Source organism: Talpa occidentalis, unplaced genomic scaffold (assembly GCF_014898055.3).
Source record: "Talpa occidentalis isolate TD23 unplaced genomic scaffold, MPIMG_talOcc4v2.1 talOcc4.16, whole genome shotgun sequence".
Lineage (NCBI taxonomy): Eukaryota > Metazoa > Chordata > Mammalia > Eulipotyphla > Talpidae > Talpa > Talpa occidentalis.
Genome location: NW_023601653.1, coordinates 57,007,647 through 57,027,440, shown reverse-complemented (window position 1 = coordinate 57,027,440; position 19,794 = coordinate 57,007,647). Strand labels below are relative to the sequence as shown.

Below are 19,794 nucleotides of genomic sequence, written 5' to 3'. Positions count from 1 at the left end.
TGTCTTTTTATTGAAGAGTTTAGTCCATTTACATTTAGAGTTAATATTGATATGTTAGCATCTGTATTTGCCATTGTGTTTGTCTTTCCTTTGATTTTATTTATTTATTCTTTTAATAACTTTTTTTTTTTTGGTCTTTTTTTGTTGTTATTCGTCCCTCTGAGGTTCTGGCTTTAGGATTCCTTGTAGTATTTTTTGGAGTGGGGGTTTAGTCGTAATGAAATTCCGGAGTTTCTCTTTGTCTGGGAAGGTCCATATTCTTTCTTCATGGAGGAAAGAGAGCTTTGCGGGATAGAGTATTCTTGGTTGGCATCTGTTTTCTTGGAGTCTGTTGACTATGTCCCTCCACTCTCTTCTTGCCCGTAGTGTTTCTTCAGAGAAGTCTGATGTCAGCCTGATTGGTTTTCCTTTGAATGTTATCTGTTTCTTCCCTCTTGTCAGCTTCATTATTTTTTCCTTGTCCTGGATTCTTGGGAGCTTTACTATTATGTGTCTTGCTGTGTTTTTCCTTTCGTCGTGAAAGTTTGGTGTTCTTCTTGCTTCTTGTATATCAATTTTCAGCTCGTTCTTTGCATTTGGGAAGTTCTCTTCAATTATCTCCTGGAATATTTTCTCTGTTCCTACATCTCTCTCCTCTCCTTCTGGAATTCCTGTAACTCTTATATTTCCTTTCCTCAGGGAGTCAGATAGCTCCCGAAGTCTTTCTTCATTCTTTTTCCTTCGTACTTCTCTTTCCTTTTCTGTTTTGGTTCTTTTTATTTCTGTGTCTTCAAGAGTACTTATTCGTTCTTCCATTTCATCTATTCTGCTTTCATTGCTTTTCCCAGAGTTCTTTAGTTCCTCCATTAATTCTTTGATCTCCTGCATTTCTTTTACTTCCCTCTTTAGGGACTCAATTTCATTCTTCTGACCATTGTTTTCCCTCTTTAGGGACTCAATTTCTTTCTTCTGATCTATCACTTTTTTAATCGTGGAATTTTAAATTCTCTTTCTGAAAGGCTCAGAAGTTCTTCCAAGTTGCTGTCGTTGCAATCTGGGGAGTGGTTTTCTTTTTGTGGTGTGCTTCTTTCCTGAGGAGTTGTTAGGTTGCGTGTGGTTCTTCTACTCCCTACTGTCTGTTTTCTAATTTGTCGTATGCATTGGGACACTGTGTTGCTCGGACTGGCTGGCATCTTGGGTGAATTTCTCCGCTCCCCTCTGGCTCCTCCAGGAGCCATCTCTGGCTTCTGGGGGAGCTTTCTGCTGGTTTTAGGCAGTTTTTACTGAAGAAATGTCCCTGTTCTAAAATGGCGAAGCTGGATGCAGTCCCTGCGCCTCCGGTTTCAGGCACACTCTTCTGCGCACCCGGTCTGCCCCGGACGTGGGTGCCTGCTCCCTCTGTGGGCTCAGACTGCTGGTCGGAAGGGGCCTGGCGTGGGCTAACTTCCCGGCTGGCCACTGGGTCCTCCAGAAGCCTTCTGCCCTTTTCAAGCAGTCTTAAGAAATTTCCTGTTCTATGGGGTGTTAGTGACTTTTTTTTCTGGTCACTAGGTGGCGCCAGAGATCTCTCCTATTGTCCTTGGGGGGCTGTTTTTCGCCTCCCCCCACCCCGTGGGACAGGGAATAGAGCGGGAATGGTAGGGTAAACCTCAACAGCTTTGGGGTGCTGTGTCTGCCTTGTGCCCCACCGTCGTGGAGAACCCACGCCCCGAATTTTCGTGCCCCGGGTCTCAGTTCAAAGCCCTCAGTTCCAGGACGCGGGCTATAGCCCAGTTCAGTGGCGCGGGAATGGCGCCTTTTGCACCCCGCTCCCGTGCCTGGGTGCCTGGTTCCTGCTCACTCAGGGAGGGACTTTCACCCCCGTGAGGGCCTCCGCGCATCTCCCCGCAAGCCTAGGTCGCAGGTGCGGGGACCTGGGCAGCCGCGATCCAGGTCTGCATTTGCTTTTCAAGCACCAAGCGCACCGCTTTTCCGCACAAGCTTACCGGCAGCCGGGGCTGTGTGCGCGTCTCCCGGGGTCTTTGTTCTTCTCTAATGGCGCCCGGAGCCGTTCGCTCACCGCAGCGGCGAATCCTGCAGGGTTCTCCACAGCTCCCGTTCACGGGGTGTGGTGGCTGCAATAGTTCCTTTCCACTCCCAGTCCCGCTTGCTGCGTTGTTTGTTCTTGTTGGCCGTTTTGGTTTGTTGTTTTCCTCCTCTCTGCTGGTTGGAGAGTGCCGACTCTGTGGGCGGGGGAGGGGAGCAGGGTTCTGCGCTTTCCTGCCATCTAGTCCTCTTTTATGGCAACTTTCTTCTTCAGGTAGTTTGCTGGAGTCGTCCGTTTATCTTCCGTGTCCCAGTTCTCACTGGGACCTGCCACTTTTCCTCCCTATTAACTTTTTTTAATGGGAGATCTTACTCGCAGCGTCTCCTCGCCGCCATGTTGCTCCGCCCCTTCCTGTTGCAAGATCTTAACTTAGTTTTAGATAAAATATTTCAATTCAATTGTCAGTTATTTTCATCATAAATATTCCACTGAAATTTTAGGACTGCAACAAATTATCTAAACAAAATCTTCATTTAACAAATGGTGGAATGGAGGTCAGTGAAGGTCAGTGATTTGCCCAAGGTCATGCTACTCAGAAAGGGACTCATCCTAAAACCCAATCATCCTAAGCTCCATTCCGGTGGTATTCCCACCCACATGATGGACTTTATCTTCCCTCCTTTTCTTCCTCTCAGCATTTCCTTCACTGTTTTCATTCCAGTGCTCTCTCTCTGCCCTGGGACTCCAGTTAACATTTATTGCATCTTCATTATACATCAGACGTCTTAAAATATGTAAGTCACCCATGCTAAATTATTTGTTGCCTTAATTCACAATCTCAAAAACCACAAGGCATTAAACTAATTTTACATATTAGGAAACTGAAACTTAAAGACTTAAGTGTTCGAGGTGGCACAACTAAATATGCAAGCCTCCAGTCCAGTCTGTCTGACTGGGGAGTCAATCCTTGCCCTCATGATATCGTGAAGATCATGCAGGTAGCTCAAGTCCCCTTGCTACCCTGTGCCTCTGAACTGCCCCTCTCCCCTCCCCTCCTCACTGTAGACTTTTCTCTAGTTTTCAGATCAACAGGTAATATCTTGTATCTGATTCCATTAACTGTCAACAGTAAACTAGCTGAATCATCTCTAATGAACTAATTTAGAGAAATAAGTTACCCATCTCTTCCTAGGACTTCATATTTTTTAAATGATGCCTAGAATCAAAACCTAATGTGATCTTGACAACTATAGAAAATCATCGAACTCTAACTAATGCAATGTATTGGCATCAATTCTTATTAGAAAAAGAAGACAGTACCACTAGCTTTTGTTGGAAAGAATTGCTTAAGCAAGAATATATGAAAAAAAGATTACTTCTAACACATTCATCTAATTGAAAGTTCACTCATTTGTTCTCAAAACAGTGCTGGAAACTGGGAGAAAAAAAAGCAATGGAATCCAGGTCTGCAAATGGAGGACTCTGAAATAAAGAACATTACATTCACAGTGTGAGAGGAGAAAGTGAGGAGATAAGGTTTGTGAGCAGGCTTTTATTCTGAAGAGGAAGGAGCTGAATTCCTAAGGAAGTATTTCATCCCACTATGTTCACTTGTATGACTAATTTACAGCAAACCAAGTAATTATTTTTAGTTTTCTCTCTTGTCATTTATAAGATTCAAAAACGCAGAAACTGTGCCTTATTCATCTTTGCATCTTCCACAGTTCCAGACCAGTATCTTGGTCTGGGTGTAGAAGATGCTCATTAAATGTTTTTATTAAATAAGAATTCTGTTTTATCAAGACTCAGGTTAAAGAACCTACTCAAAATTTGACCTCCCATGTTGTGCATGTTTCAGAATTGTATGTTTGAAGGTGAAGGTAAGAGTGGAAAATAAGACTTTGCAATAGAAACAGAGGATATTGTCCAAAATAATGAAAAGAGAAGTCATAGTTCATCAGTTCCAAGGTTCTTTTTTAAATCCCTTTTTCCTTTTACATGTGAGAACCTTGGACCCTTGCTATTATTTTCTTTTTTTTTTTTCAAATATCTTTCATATAAAATATATTTTTGAGGCACAATACTGGTTTTTATGTTTTCAGATCACTTGCATGTTAGACACAAAAGAACTCCTTGGGTTGCTATGAAGCTATTGTATATACCTGTACATTTTAAGGAGATTTTCAGCACAATACACATTAACAGCTATTCTCAGAAGCACTCAATGTTTGAGATGTACTTATTCTTGCTCCTTTATAGGATTCTGGTTTTTTTTTTTGTTTTTTTTCTTTTGACACTGTATCTACAATAATACTTGAAGTGCTTGGCAATTTAGGGAGAAATTTTAGCATTAAATTTGTTTATTATTTTTCAGGAAAAAAAATCGATAAAGTGGCAAATTTCAAAGCACAAAGAGTGTATGATGCCATCTTTTCAAGCAACACTAGTAAACCTTAAATGATTGCCTAGATCTCCAAAAATGACTCTATACATCATTCAATCATTTTTGCATTTTCTTCTTTGCCTGTATTTTTACTATCAGTTTGAATAAAAATAGATTTATCTTTTTTGAGCTTTCTATTCCCACAACAAAGTGTTAAAGACATTCTGTCCTATGTCTGACTTTGTTGAGTCCATTGTGTCAAAAACAAAACCCCTTTCTGGACTCCATACAATATAGTAAAACAGGGTACAGCAAGATGAGAGTAATGCTGAACAAAGCATTATTTCTGATATGCCTTTTTGGCCCCTCTGAAGTCAGGAATCAGAACCAGTTTTCTATAAACGTAGGCTACACTCAATGAGATGATGTTCAAACACTTGCTATATGTAAGTGCTCCAATTCATAACAGCAATGGAAAATCTGGCCCCGGCAAACAGGGAGAACAGCCTCCCACTCTCACCAGGCTTGTAGGTCACGGTAAGCGATTATGATGACTCAGCTGGGTTCCAGATGTCTTTTCTTCTCTCACTGGCTAAAATCATGGCACCCAACTTTTGTTTCTTCTAACTCTAAATTGGACAGCAGGCAGGCTTTGTCACCCTTATGTCCTGAAGTTAAACTAAATTAGGTGCTAGTATACTTCAAAAACGATTAGATGAAAATTGGGCATTCCTGTAGCTCTCATGATATCAAAGCAATCTTTAATATTTAGACTCAACATGTGCACTATCTCAGGTTGACCTCTCTCTGCACATGCTGAGGAAGAAAAGGAAGGGGATACGTCAATATCAGCCCGAATGATTCTCAGCATGGGATACAAACAATGCCATTGATAGCTGGTGTCACCTTGCCCTTCAGGGAGGGTGGAATAAGGGGGCAGGAAGGAGTCCTGGAAATGGACTCTCCTCTCCACCTCCACTCTTCATCCAAAGAGCCCCTCAATCCTGCTCTACCTTTTGTGGAGACACTTCTGTTGATTCTGGGATGTCTAGGGCTAATTTTCAATTCTTGAGACAGTTAGTGGGGCAGACAAGCCAAAAAGCATGTGTTCTGTGTAATGTGATATTTTCTGAATCAAAATTGAAAACATATTGTCTGACACATTGATCAAGATGCACATGCTCTAAAAGGAACACAGAACAGAGTCTTTTCATCAATACTAACATAGACGTAGTTTCGTTATTTTGACATCATTGAAATAAGGATGTGACCTGTAAGCTATCAATGGTATATCGGTTTAACAGGTTGCACTTTTTTCTTTATTAGTTCTCCTCCCCGCCCCCGAAAAAAACAAGGTGAGTCTTATAATGAAGAGCATTTTAGATTCAATATATTTGACTCCAGGAACACCAAAACAATTCCAAGAAAAGCAATTGCTTTTCTGTAACATTTCATAAATATGTTCAAACCTTATCATGTCTTCAATCCCAAACTGGATTTCAGAGGACGAAGGTGATAATTTCCTATGTCAACTTGGCTAGGCTCTAGACCCCAGTTATTCAAGAAACACTAATCTACATATTGCTGTGAAGACATTTTGTAGCTACAGCTGACATCTACAGTCAGTTGGCTTTACATAAAGATTATCCTCCATAATCCGGGGTGGCTTGTTCCAATCAGTTGAGAGGTTTAGGGAGTAGAATGGAGTTTTCGCTGAGGAAGGAAAAATTCCGCAGCCTCAGCTCCTGCCATGGGGTTCCTAGCCAGACCATTCTGACAGCCCCACATGCAGACCTCAGATTTGCTGAACCAGCTTCCATGGTTGCATAAGCCAATTTTTTGCAATAAACCTCTTTATGCATACCCTATGTTTCTGTTTCTCTGCTGGAACCCTGACTGATACAGAGAATCAGTGGTATTTTTTTCCTAATATTTTTTCTCTTTTGACATTTAATTATTTGAAAGGCACTACATTACCCTATTCCTGATATTTATATAAAAGTAAACAGTGAAAAGATCTCTTCCTTTTTCCCTTCTGTCCTCCCAGCTCCCAACTATCACCTATCACACAAATAACCCCTACAATTACTTCCTTATAATAAGCAAACAAACTCAGATAGTCTCCCCAGACTCCACCAATTGATAAAAAGGCAAAAGGTAGCCCACCTTAAGCAATGTTCTGTATTCCCTTGATTTCCCTCAACAATATTTCCTAAAGGTTTTTCTATTTCAGTACGCAAAGAGCTCCTTCATACACTTTTTATACCTATATCATATTCTATTTTATATCTAGGCCATGATTCATTTAAATAGTCACTATTGGTGGACATTCAGCTTATTTCAACACTTTTACTATTATTCACAAAGGAATATCCTTTAAAACAATGTTAATATATAGAAAGACAGATATAACTACACATGACACATGTATATAACCATCATGTACTTTGAGCAAGGGCATCTGTAGAATGACTGAAAGGGGCAGAGGGTGCATGCATTTGCACTTTGGAGAAACCTTCCCGAATTTCCCACTACCAAATGAAGAAAGTGCTTGTTTTTTCACAGACTCACCAACACAAATATGTCACTCAACTTTGTAATTTTTGTCAATTCAATTAATTATAAAAGTATATTTCAATGGGTGGATAATTTACGTATCACTTAGTATCAGTGGCACAGGCTATGTTTTTCATAGGTTTGAGACATTCTTATTTCCTCTCCTGTATAATCTATATTCGTATGATTTAATGATGATTTTTTCTATTTTTTTTTTTAAGATTTATTTATTTATTTATACAAGCACTGGGTACAGTCAGAAGCGCGGGAGGGTGAGAGAATTCACCAGAGCCAGAGCGGGGAGCAGAACGAGCAGACTGACAAAGTACACTGCTGAGGGGAGCAGCGGGCGGCAAGAGAGGTGTGTGCGCTATGTGGGACCCTCCTCCGGTGGCTGGGGAGCAGCCTGGGATCGAACCGGCGCCGCAGAGGCCGCGGGCAGCCTTGCAACCCAGCGCTCAACCACTGCGCCACCGGGGAGGCCCTCTATTGAGTTTTTTTATAGCATCCAAAACTTTTTTTTTTCTTTTTTTTTTCACTTTATTTTTTTATATTAATTTTTTTTGTTTTTTACATCATTGTTCATTTTTTTTAAATAATAAATTTTATTTTTATATTCCCCATACAATTGCAACCCCCCCATTCTGATCCAATCCCTCCCCTCCCGCCCCCCACCCCCAAAAAGTGTCTCTGGTTCATAGTTTTTTGTTGATTTTGATTTTCACTTTCTTATAGTTATTCATTTTCCTGGTCCCTTATTTAAGTTTTCTAGATTCCTGCTATGAGTGAGACCATCCGATATTTTTCTTTTTCTTTCTGGCTTATTTCGCTGAGCATGATCCCTTCCAGCGCCATCCATGTTGCTGCAAATTGCTTGTGTTTATCTTTTTTGAATGCTGAGTAATATTCCATGGTGTATATGTACCACATCTTCTTGATCCAGTCATCTATTTTTGGGCATTTGGGTTGTTTCCAAAGCTTAGCTATTGTAAACAGTGCTGCTATAAACATAGGGGTGCAGGTGCTCTTTGGAATTGATGTTTCTGTGTCCTTTGGGTAAATACCTAGGAGTGGAATTGCTAGATCATATGGAAGCTCTATCTTTAGTAGGTCCAGAAATCTCCACACAGCTCTCCGTAGTGGCTGGACCAGTTTGCATTCCCACCAACAGTGCAGGAGAGTTCCTTTTTCTCCACACCCTTGCCAACATTTGTTGTTGCTAGTTTTTTTAATATGTGCCACTTCTTATGTATTAAGGAGATTGCTCATCTATATGTGATATGGAATACTAGCACCTTCATTAACTTTTCTTTTATTTTCAACCTTCCTGATGGTCCCCCCATAAATAATTATTTATTTTGTTTTATCAGTCCTTTCATAAATCGAGATAACAATGGTTTGTAAGACTACATGTGATTCAGAGGCATAATAAAAGGCACCAACCTTTTATTTTATGACCTCCAAATTTTGTAATATCCATAGGAAGACCTTCTCCACACCTGAGTTCTAAAGGCATTCATTATTTTTTCTAGTAGTCAGCATAAGGTTTCTTTTCATCAATCCTGTATTATTCTTTATTAATTTTCAGTTGGCTGACCAGTTGTTGAAAGTCATTCACTATATAGGTTACTTTAAATGTGATCTGGCTGTGACATATGTCACCCCATTCATCATTAGAGTTGATTTGGCTGATCTGGTAGGCCAGGTAGTTTCCCCAACCTCCCTCATCACTCCACGTGTGTCCCTTCCACAGCTGTATGCTGGGGGACCAAGTGGACAGTCTTCCCAAAACAGAGATAAATGATCTTCAGTCAAAGGCATATCAGTAGCTGTGTTGCTCTGTGAGAACCTTCAGACAAGCTCTCAAGGCTACTTTTTCCCTACTTGAGATGCCTTTGCCATATACCAGATTTCAATATATATTAGGATTAATGTGACCCATTGGGTTTATATCTATGAACTGGTATCACATGTTTTAGATGGTAAAGCTTTGTAACATCTTAATATCTATTAATAGTAGGGTTCATTCTCCCCCACTTTCTCCACTTCTCACCACCTCCCCCATATTCTTTTTTTTTTTTTTTTAAGATTTATTTGTTATGCATACAAGAACTGGAGTGTAAGCCAGAGGTACAGGGTGGGGGGGTGGGTGAGAGGCTTCACCAGAGACAGAGTAGGGAGCAGAAGAGACAGATCTGCTGAAATACACTGCTGAGGGGAGCAGTGGGCAAGGCAGGAGAGGTCTGCTGCACCATGTGTGTTAGCTCTCTTGTTGGGCATGGCACTCATGCTGCAGTGGCTGCAAATAGCTTCATAGTGCTAAGACTTAACCCCTTGCACCACCAAGGTTTTCTCAGCTGTTTTATTTGGTGCTACACAAGTAATTTACAGTGTGACTCTCTTCCTCCCACCTAGCCCCCTAAAATATTTGCTTTGTCTCATCCCATTCTGAAAAATACTACCATTAGATAAATGATGCAGAAAGGCATAAGCATCAGGCAATGTATAGTCACCAGGTACTGTGACCTGGAACAGCCACCACATCTTTTAGGGTCTCAGAATTCCTCTTGACAGAAGGGGGACACAGATCAGAAGTTTTATATATATATTCCAGTTCCAAGGTTTTCCAGTTCTATATCAAACGTCATGTTGCAAGTTTTAATTAGTGCTATGTTCATTTATCATAAAAATGCTTGCTTTGTCATTTTATATTATAAACAACTGGAATTTTTTGAATCATACAACATAACTTGTAGTAGGTGAGAGGATTAAAATGAAATGACTTGTTCCTCTACATATAAAAATTTAAACATTCAGACTTCTTCTAAGTTATGTTTTCTAAGCCCTTTACCTAAGTGCAATACAGAACATGCAGAGAATCTGATGTATAGAAAGGTCCTGTTAAAACAAAAGCCTCATAAGTCTGCTTCTATTTTTGTTTTTTGTTTTTGCTTTTTTCTCTTTTTTACCATTCTGTAAATTGCTAGCTGACCAAACATTGTAAGATCAAAGACTCTAAATGCAGTTTTCTCACACATGACTGAGTGGCTGTTGAGTGCATTGATTGCACATCACCGCTGAGTAACTGGGACAACACTCTACTCTAAGTAGCATGTCACAGACCAGGATGAAAAAATGAACCAATAAAAACTTCAGTTAGTTGCATTGCTCTGAAAAGCACATTATTTTTAAAAATCTTGCCAACAATTGGCATAATATTAATTTGTGCCACAAAATACCACTGCAATTATATTTCTGGTGACTTCTAATTAACCCCCTCATCTATGAACCACCTAGATTTCTGAACTAAGAAACTGAAACAAGCCCCTCTCTTACAGTGTCAGGTCTTTTCATGGCTGCTTCATTAACATATTTTCCCTCTTCCTGTCCCTTATGGCTGCATGCTAGGTAGACTCTACTAGAACCTGAGAAATAAAGCACAAAGTCAAAAAAGAATCATGTATTTTCCAAACTCTACATTTATGATTTCTGCAGACTGGTGTCTGACATATATGTAAGAGGCCTTCTGCGCGAAAATGAAACATTCTTCAGTGACTGACTGACATGAGAAATCTCATCTTAGCTTTTAAAAATTCCCATACAAAAGCAGAGAGCTAAGATAGAAGGATCTGCATTTATTTCAATAAGCCACAAGTTACTTGGCACTAATCCTAATGGGAGCTGCATACAAATCCCTGGACATCAAAATATCCTTGACTGGGTTGACTTTTAATTTAGGAGTTTACTAAAGCCTGCAGCTAACTGCTGGAGTCTGTGATAGTGTCAAATCCCATAAATGAAGCATGGAGGACTTGGTTAGCAGCCTGGGTAGAAAGCCAAACTATACCCTGGGGACATGGTAATTCAGTACTCAAGGTAGCCCTCAGTTCTATGAGCCAGTACTAAATCAGTGGCCTGTAATAGTATTAGAAGCACTGCAGTGCAGTCTCAAATTTTTGCTATCAGCTCCTCACACTTACTTACAGTTACTTTCTCTGGTATAGGTAGGGTAACTGCAAGGACAGTCAGTTTAGCTTTTACATTAAGTTTCCGCAGAAGTGAAGACTGCCTGGCACCCTGCAACCAGCCAGGGATTTCTTGAACCTCCTTCCTGATGAGTAGGGAAGCTGGAGAGACAATGGAGGACAAGGGAGAAGAGACAGCCATCTCCAACTCTGCCTTCTCCAACTCTCTGGTTCCAATGCCCATATGACAGGCATAACTAGAACCACAACCATTTTCTGCATCTCTTCCCAAGATTCTATTGCGAGATAAAGACACTTAGAGGTATCTCCTGCCACTGCCCAGGCAAGTGGAAGCTGCAGAGGTCATTGTGGGCAGGAAATACAATGAGGACTGCCGCTTTTACTGGTTAGATAGTGGAGGTGAGAAATAAGGAATCTTGGGCCTCCCCGGTGGCGCAGCAGTTGAGTACTGGGTTGCGAAGCTGCCCACGCCTCTGCAGCGCTGGTTTGATCCCCGGCTGTGAGGGTCCCACATGGCGCGCAGACCTCTCCTGCCGCCCGCTGCTCCCCTCAGCAGTGTACTTCGGTCCTTCTGCCTGCTCTGCTCCCCGCTCTGGCTCTGGTGAATTCTCTCACCCTCCCGCGCTTCTGACTGTACCCAGTGCTTGTATAAACAAAACAAACAAATAAATAAAAAACATGCCTCTATTAAAAAAAAAAAAAAAAAAAAGAAATAAGGAATCTTTGGAAACCTCAAAATCATCATCATCTCTGTCATCTTTGTCCTCTCAGATTGGGTTCACACACTGTACATTCCTCACAAGAAATAAAAAAAAAAAAAAAAACCCATATCTCAGAAATTCTTTTTTTCCAAAGCTGAAAAAGATTAAGTTATTTGCCCATCATTGCTCATTTAGAAGCAGAGGCACCTTCATTGCAACCTATGTCCAATCACAAGCTAAGCTGGACAATTACATAGCACTCAGGTACAGTTGAGTTCTCAAAGGTCAGGAACTATGTGAGTGCCAAGTATGACCCAAATCCTCAAGTGAGATTCTAGTGCACCATAAATGTAGGCTCAGTAAGAAAGTATAAAACCAGGTCTGTAATATTACCCTTCTCACACTTCAAGGTCTTTGTTTCTTGGGAAGAGAAAATCTTGGGAAGAGATAGAAAAATGCAGGAGATGGTTGTGGTCTATTTAATCCTGTCTTATGGCCATTGGAACCAGGGATGTTCAATGAAACTAGAAAAAAATGCTTCCTTTAGTGAGAATTGTCAGAAAGGAGAGAGGTGAGAGTGAGCTGTTGGGAGTGACCAGCTCTAAACAGGAAAGGGGTAGGTTTTTCTGGAGACTAGAAATATAATTGTCATAGCACATTATTTTAGCTTTAGGCATACAGCATAATGATTTGATATTTGTATACACTGCAAAATGATCATCACAATACATCCATTCACCATTTTGTCTTAGCAACTTTCAAATTTGCAAGGCCATATCATTAACGAAAGCCTCGTGTTATACTTTGTCTACTTAAGTGACTTATTTATTTTGTTACCTGATCCCCTTCACCCATTTCACCTTTCCCCAAGCCTCCTCTCCTCAAGAAACCAGCAATCTGTCTTCTGTCTCTATGATTTTAGTTTAGTTTTGTTTTGTTTTTCAGATTCTACATATAAGTGAAATCATGTGGTATTCATCTCTCTGACATATTTCATTTAGTAAAATGTGCTCAGTATTCATTTAGGTCTTCACAAAGGGCAAGATTTCATCTTTTTCTATAACTGAGTAATGACCCATGGTCATTTCTAAAGACAGTTGACCCCAGACAACTTGGAAGGGCAAAAACTCCAACTGGAATACAGAGTCTATGCAGCACCAAAAGGCCTGGGGTGGGAGGATTCCTCATGCCCATCTGGAAAAAAGGCAAGCTCACATCCTGAAAGCCAAAGGGAAAAGTCGCAGCTATAGCAGAGAAAGAAACAGCAATCACACATGCACACAGTCCAGGGGAACCCAGCCCCAGATTGCAGCTGCAGCAGCCACAGAAAACAGCCCCTCTCCTCCTGATCTGTTCTCTGGCTGGGCCAGTTCTGGTGGGGGGCAGATGCAGCTGCTTTATGGGAAGGGGCGCTACAGAGTAAGAAGTAGATCAACAAACACAAAAAGCTGAACACAACCACCTCTCCCACTTTAGGCTTACAATTTGAAATTGATTGAGTTTATTTTTTATTTTTTTATTTTTTTAAATATTGATTATTTATGCATACAAGAGCTGGGGTGCAGGCCAGAAATGCTGGGGGCTGAGAGGATTCCCCAGAGACAGAGTGGGGAACAGAACAGGCAGATGTAACTGAAATACACTACTGAGGGGAGCAGCAGGAGAGTCAAGAGAGGTCTGCTGCGCCATGTGAGTCACCTCCCTGGCTGGGGATCAAAATCGTACTGCAGTGGCTGCTGACAGCTTCATAGTGCTGCATGTTAACCCCTTGCGCCACCAAGGAGGCCCCTACTTTTTATTTTATACAACAATGGACTAGACAGGAACTATGTAATTATCATTAGACAGAACTGGGCATTTAGGGCTAACACAAAGGGATTATTGATTCATCTAAAAATATGTAAAACTATGAAATCTGCTTAAAATGTCTTATAGGAAACAGGGAGAGGGAAGTCACAAAGCCTGTATAAAAGGCATTTCTAAAACAAGTACAAGTTATCTTATGCTTTTCAGCCCCTGAGTATAGCTCATTCAGTGAGTAGCTAATACATGCACAAGATTGCCTCAAGCTCATCATGGAATGCCTCTTCCCTGACCTACTCTTTTGGGGAATTAAGTTTTAAGGGTCTGCTGTATCACATAAGCCTTGCATTGCTTACCTTACTGTCATCCCTCACTTGGTTCATAGCTATCTGGCCACCTGACAAGAACCATCTCCACACACAAGAAGCTACAAACCATCAATTACACATGCTGAAAGAGTATATAACCAGCACTTTGTGTTATACACCACAAAACTCCTTTTGCATTTCTTGGTCCTGCCCTAGTTAAGATATTTTTACTTCCTCCATTTAAAATCAATCTTCTGGTGCCTCAGTTACAAGTCACAAAGTTCTGTGACTACTTCAGAAGATGCCAAAAGAACTCATTAGGCCTGAGTACTTTGAGATTCCCAAAGCAATTATTTCTTAAGCACTACTCCATAGAAGCAATCGAGGCCCAGGATAGGAAGCAATTTGTCTATCAGGAGCACTTTCACACAGATGGCACCTCTGCAGCAGCAAGAGAGAAGCAGGAAGCAGTAGCAGGTGGCAGGGTGAGCATGCCTCAAGATGAAGTTACATACAAACTGAATCTGGACTTGGCTTGCATTTTGCATTTCTTTAAAGTATGGGACACACTATTGGCTTCCAGATTCAGAACCGTATCTATACAGAGTCATAACTGTGTTTGTTAATATTTTGCAATGCTTTTTAATTTCCAAAATTTGTCAATAAAGAAATAAAACTTGCCTTCTAATTTGAAGGTAAAACTCATGATGGAATATAAGAAGAAACATGTTTTATATAATCCAGCTCTTCTCATTCCTCCAGTGAGACCACCCTGAGACACATGTTCGATACTGACTCTCTGCTTTCTCCCAGCAGAATGAAACTCAGTTACTCACAAAATTAACCAGCTTGATAACTCAACCATTACTGGAGTTTTCTAAGAACACCCCCAAAGACTCTGGATATACTTCTGTGGAAACCTATGTTAAAACAGGTGGTAACAGAACTGGCTCTAGGAAGATCTTTATCATGAATCTTGAAATTGTGAAGTGATAAATTAAGGGAAGAGAAAAAGTGCTTAGTGGTGGTGGCATCATAAATGTGTTGACTCCAATATGGCAAGCTTAAATGATGACGAGATTAAAGGGAAAGAGGTTGTATTAGTTGACTCAATATTGATAGAGCATGAAAGATACAAGATCTGGGAGATTTGTTGATTACTTTGTTTCTGTTAAAGGTCATTCTTTGCACTAAACAAAAATATGGACAGGTTCAGATTGGCTACTCAGAGCACACTGTGAAAATGAATAGAATACTCCCACAATAGTCTTTAAACACTCTTAATTCTTGCGGCTGAAAAGCGACTTGCTGAATATGAAGCCAAGAACCTGAATGTGAGATTAGTCATTGCAAAGAAAGACTTAATTCAGAATCCCAACAAGTCTAGAGAAAGCATTGAATATAGAAGGAGTGGGATTCAGAAAACCAGGACAGGAACCTCTGGTTAGATATAACCGAGAAATTTGAACCTATGTCACCCTAAACCTCTGGGCTGGCACAGATTGTCCAATTCCCTGCTAAAATAGTGCCTCTCTTGCCTATCGATCATGCAAAATCCTCACCTATGGCAAGTGTCTCACAAGACAATGGATAACACTTGCCTCTTTAAGCTTTGCCCTAACTTCACTTACGGCTTCCAGGCCAATAAACAGGGTCAAGTCTCAGCATGATCAGACCTGGGTCCCTGCTATTGAAGGAAAAGAATTATCTATAAAAAGAACTGCAGGACCTGGCTACCTATTTCCTGGCAGAAACTAGGAGAACATGCCTAAATATGAATCTTGATAGTACTGAACCAAAAGAGGTAGAATATAATATTGGGTAAAAGAATTTTTTTTAATTTAAAGGTACTCTGTTGTGACTCAGTATGAACATATGGAAAAGACACCTATAACTGGTTCTTAAAGCTTGCTGTAATAATTACTTGATGCTGGAGCAGTAGGGAATAATTTTCTATAGTAAAAGAGATGGTATGCTATAACTTCTTGGCACAGTCTTGAGGAAGGAAGCCAAGTCCAAAGGTGGACATGCTAGAATTTGTCTATAGGTATAACATCAGAGAGCCCACCAGCTACTTTGTGAAGGTTCCCTTCACAAAAGGCTACAGAACATGTCCTTCACTAAAGAAATAGCAGTATGCTACAGTGGGGTACATGGCATTTTTGAAAATTATAGTCTTGGCTCTTCTTTGCAAGACAAGATTAATGGTAGTGATAATGCTATACAACTGGGCTCCCTGGAATCAATGGGGATGACTGGACTCTGGAACTGCAGAGACAGAGGAGCAACACTTAACCACCAGAGGCAAGGTAGATGTCATAACCATAACAACTAAACACTAAAATGGCATCTGAGAATTCTGACCCACAAAGATCTATGGCAATGACTAACAGATCACAGTATTCCTTAGAATGAGATGGTTTCCAGATCTGAGCCAATTCTCATCCCCACTGACTGAAGAAGAGTCTATGACTTTTTAAGATAGGATACTGTGACACCATAGCAAATATAAACAGCAGTGAATCCTTCTATATTGGGTCCTATGACTTATTTATTAGAATAAAGATAATGCCCAAACTATTTCAGGTAAGTTGACCACAAGGTCTGAGCTAACACTATTAGGGGTCCTGGAGACTCAAAACATCGCCATAGCCTCACTGTTAGAAGAGGAGTTATAGAGGGCCTCCCCAGTGGCATAGCGGGTTCAGCACAGCGCTGTGAAGCTATCCACAGCCTCTGCAGCACGGGTTCCATTACCGGCCAACCAGGGAGATACCAACATGGTGTGGCAGACCTCTCCTGTCTTGCCCGCTGTTCCCCTCAGCAGTGCTTTCGGTCTGTCTGCCTGTTCTGCTCCCTGCTGTCTCTGGTGAATCCTCTCACCCTCCCATGCCTCTGACCTGTACCCCAGTTCTTGTATAAAAATAAATAAATCTTTAAAAAAAAAAAGGGGGGGAGGAGTTATAGAGTCAAAGTAACAAATGGAGGTCTGGACCAATCCATCTTATGGCCAGGAACCCTCTTGTGATCAACTTCCCAGTCCTTTATTGCATTGTTTTGGTAGATACATTTAGCAGCTGGCAAAGCCTTCACTTCAGTTCTCTAACTTATGGAATGAGAGCCATAGGGGTAGGAAAGGCAACTACAGTTTTCTAAATCTGCCCTCTCCTTACTGAAGACTGTGAATCAAAGTCACATTGCATCCTGAAAGGAATGGCATGTTATTGTCTCCCTCAAGAACTGTCTGCCACCTGGAATCACTGACAGGAAGGAATGAACTTATGGTGGGATGTGAGTGGACTGAGTGGTACACGAGGCAACAGTGGCAGATATTGTCAGTGTGTCAGCCACAGATCCTCAAACATTACCACTCTCCTGCTCAAAGCTGACTCCCAACTGCCCAGTGCCTCTCTCTGATGGGAAGAGCCTCTCTGTCCACACACATGGCAGGTCAGTAATGTGAGAGAATGCACATCCCCCAGGAGCAGTGTTCACCAATACCTAAAGGGAGCTGGGGCTTAAATGCCACAGTTCCTTTCACCTCAAGGTGGAGGATGCTGATTCACAGTTTCCTTCATTTCCTCAACGAGTTCCACTTCCAGATGCTTGATTACAGTCTCTTTATTGGCTGTCATCTGTCCCCTACTTCACCTTTCCACCTCTTACCAGGGTTCCTTGGAATAATCCCCCAAATAAATGACACACACTCCACTCTCCACCTCAGGATTTACTTTTAGGAGAACTAAGCAAAGAAAGACGGCCCAGCCATGGGGGAGGAAATCCACAGGGACACTCAAGCAGGCACCAAGCCAAGTCCCATGAAGTGGACAAGATTTTGTCTCCTGGGAAGCCAATGAGTGACACACTGAATACGAACAGAATTCAAAAAATTCTCTGGTCCCGCAGGAAGAGAAAAGGCTCCAGCTCTTGCTGTAGGCTCTAGGAGATGCAGGGAGGCTGAGCAATCAATGGGCATGTCCCACTAAGTTCATTGACACCACTACAGCCCTTTGTCAGGTCACTCATGTGGCACTTTCCAGAAATCAGGTTCTCCCCTCTCCCATCTCTGTAACTCTCCCTCACTTCCCTGCCACCACCCTAAGTCACACACAGGCTAACTGGTGTCTGCAGTAGCACTTTTACATTCCTCTTTTCCTTTCATAACAGATACCACTACCCACAATACAGATCTTTAACAATTTAAAAATAATTTCTTCTTTCTTGAGTGTAGTGAAAGACTCATCTTCAACCCTTTACATAAGATGAAAAATATCTGTATATTATCTTTCATTTGCAACAAAGAAAAATAAACAAATAAGGACAGTCTGAGCAGTTACATTCTCTACATATGTGGAAATAAAACACCCCATCATTAATGCTGTTTATTTGTTGGTTACAGAACTACAAGATAGGATTTGACTTCCTTAATTCTTTTCTCTCTTTTCCTAATTCTCCAAAAGATACTACTTGTACAATCTTAAGGAAATGCAACTGTGTACGTCCTTTTAGAGTTCATATATCCTGGATTCTAAATCTATGGTATTGCAAATGCTTTGTCTCTATTAGGACATAGCTCACTTCAATTTCAATTTATTTCTCAATAATAGTTTTTAAATATAAAACATGTGCACACAAGAATAACTATGAATTAGGATACCACATATTTATTTGCAGCTATAGCAAATTCTTTTTTTCACATGTATACATACATGAAATCAGTATGTAGTCTAATGAGCACTGAATCTACTCACAATGTTTAAAAATTACTAACTGGGACCTCCCTGGTGGCAGGGGTTCGATTCCCAGCTGGCCAGGGAGAAACCCACATGACACAGCAGACCTTTCCTGCCTCACTTGCTGCTCCCCTCAGCAGTGTCTTCTGTCCATTTGCCTGTTCTGCTCCCCGCTGTTGTCAGTTAAGTTTAAACATAAATTCAACTACGTGAGAGCAGATTCTGGCCAAGAATGAAAGACTGTCTAGGAGACCACCATGAAGCCCCGGAAGTTTGGTCTCTTACGAGATTCCTTATAAAATACCTGAAGATCTGGCCTGAAAAAGTAATAAAAGCCTCCCTATTAGCCTTCAAGACAGCCCAGGGAATCTTCCTGAGTAGCTGCTTTCACTCCTTAAGAACACACTGGAAAATAAATAGCTCTGCAGCATACAGTCAGCGTCTATGAAATCCTGTCCTTTTAGCTCCTAGGCATAAGAAAAGAACTAGAGGAGATGAGTAAAACTGTAAAACTTTTCACTATATTCCAGATGAAATACCTTCCTTCGAGCTATCTGAAACCATGCACCAAAGCAGCCACAGAAGATAAAAATTCAAAATGTGGTGTCCAGCATTACAAAGTAACATTAGATTTAGCTGCCATAACTCACGGCAACAAAGAGGACGTGTTCCGCAACCCTCCCAGGCCAGGTACGTTCATAGTCAGTTCAGGCAGCTTGAAAGGGGGCTTGGGGCCCTTGGCATCATCTCCACAGGTTTGTTAACAGTGCACAGGGGAAGCAAGGCAGCAACAAGACAGCAATGTAGGAGCCCTGAGAATCCCTATACGCTCTTTCCTCTCTTAGCGTTTCTCTGATGCTCTCCAGCGCAAGGTCCTGTGTAGTGGCAGGAACGGGCCAGTGCAGGTTCTCTAGGACCCAAGCAGACAGGGTAAAGAAGAGAGTCCTGGAGTCCTCAGTGGCTTTAGCAGGCTTTATTAGGATTTACCAGGTACTCAGCTGGCAGGCCTCCCAGCCCCCAGCAAGTCTTCACTCTGTGGGCTCTCCAGTGGTCTCTGCTTCTCTTCCACTCTGGTTCGCTCTGACTCTCTGCTTCTCGTGGTTCTGCTGGCGACCCGGTGACACCGCCCTTATAAGCTCAGTCTCTCAGCCCAGGTGTACCCACCTACGCATGCCCACACCCCACTCCAGGGGCCCGCCATCAGGCATGCATTCAGGACCCCAGGGATCCATCATCAGTCCTAATGGCGGGAGGGCAGAAAAGTCTGATACTTTTTTATTTACCCTACATCCTGCCACCTCCCGTCCTCGGTGCCGCCC

The 19,794-nt window shown here is 41.6% G+C and overlaps 1 protein-coding gene across 2 annotated transcripts in view; it reads right to left on the bottom strand.

Annotated features, from left to right (window-relative positions):
- The window catches only part of PLCZ1 (phospholipase C zeta 1), a 214,979-nt gene that overhangs the window by 194,697 nt on the left and 488 nt on the right, over positions 1-19,794 (bottom strand). The gene's annotated exons all lie outside the window — the stretch shown is intronic.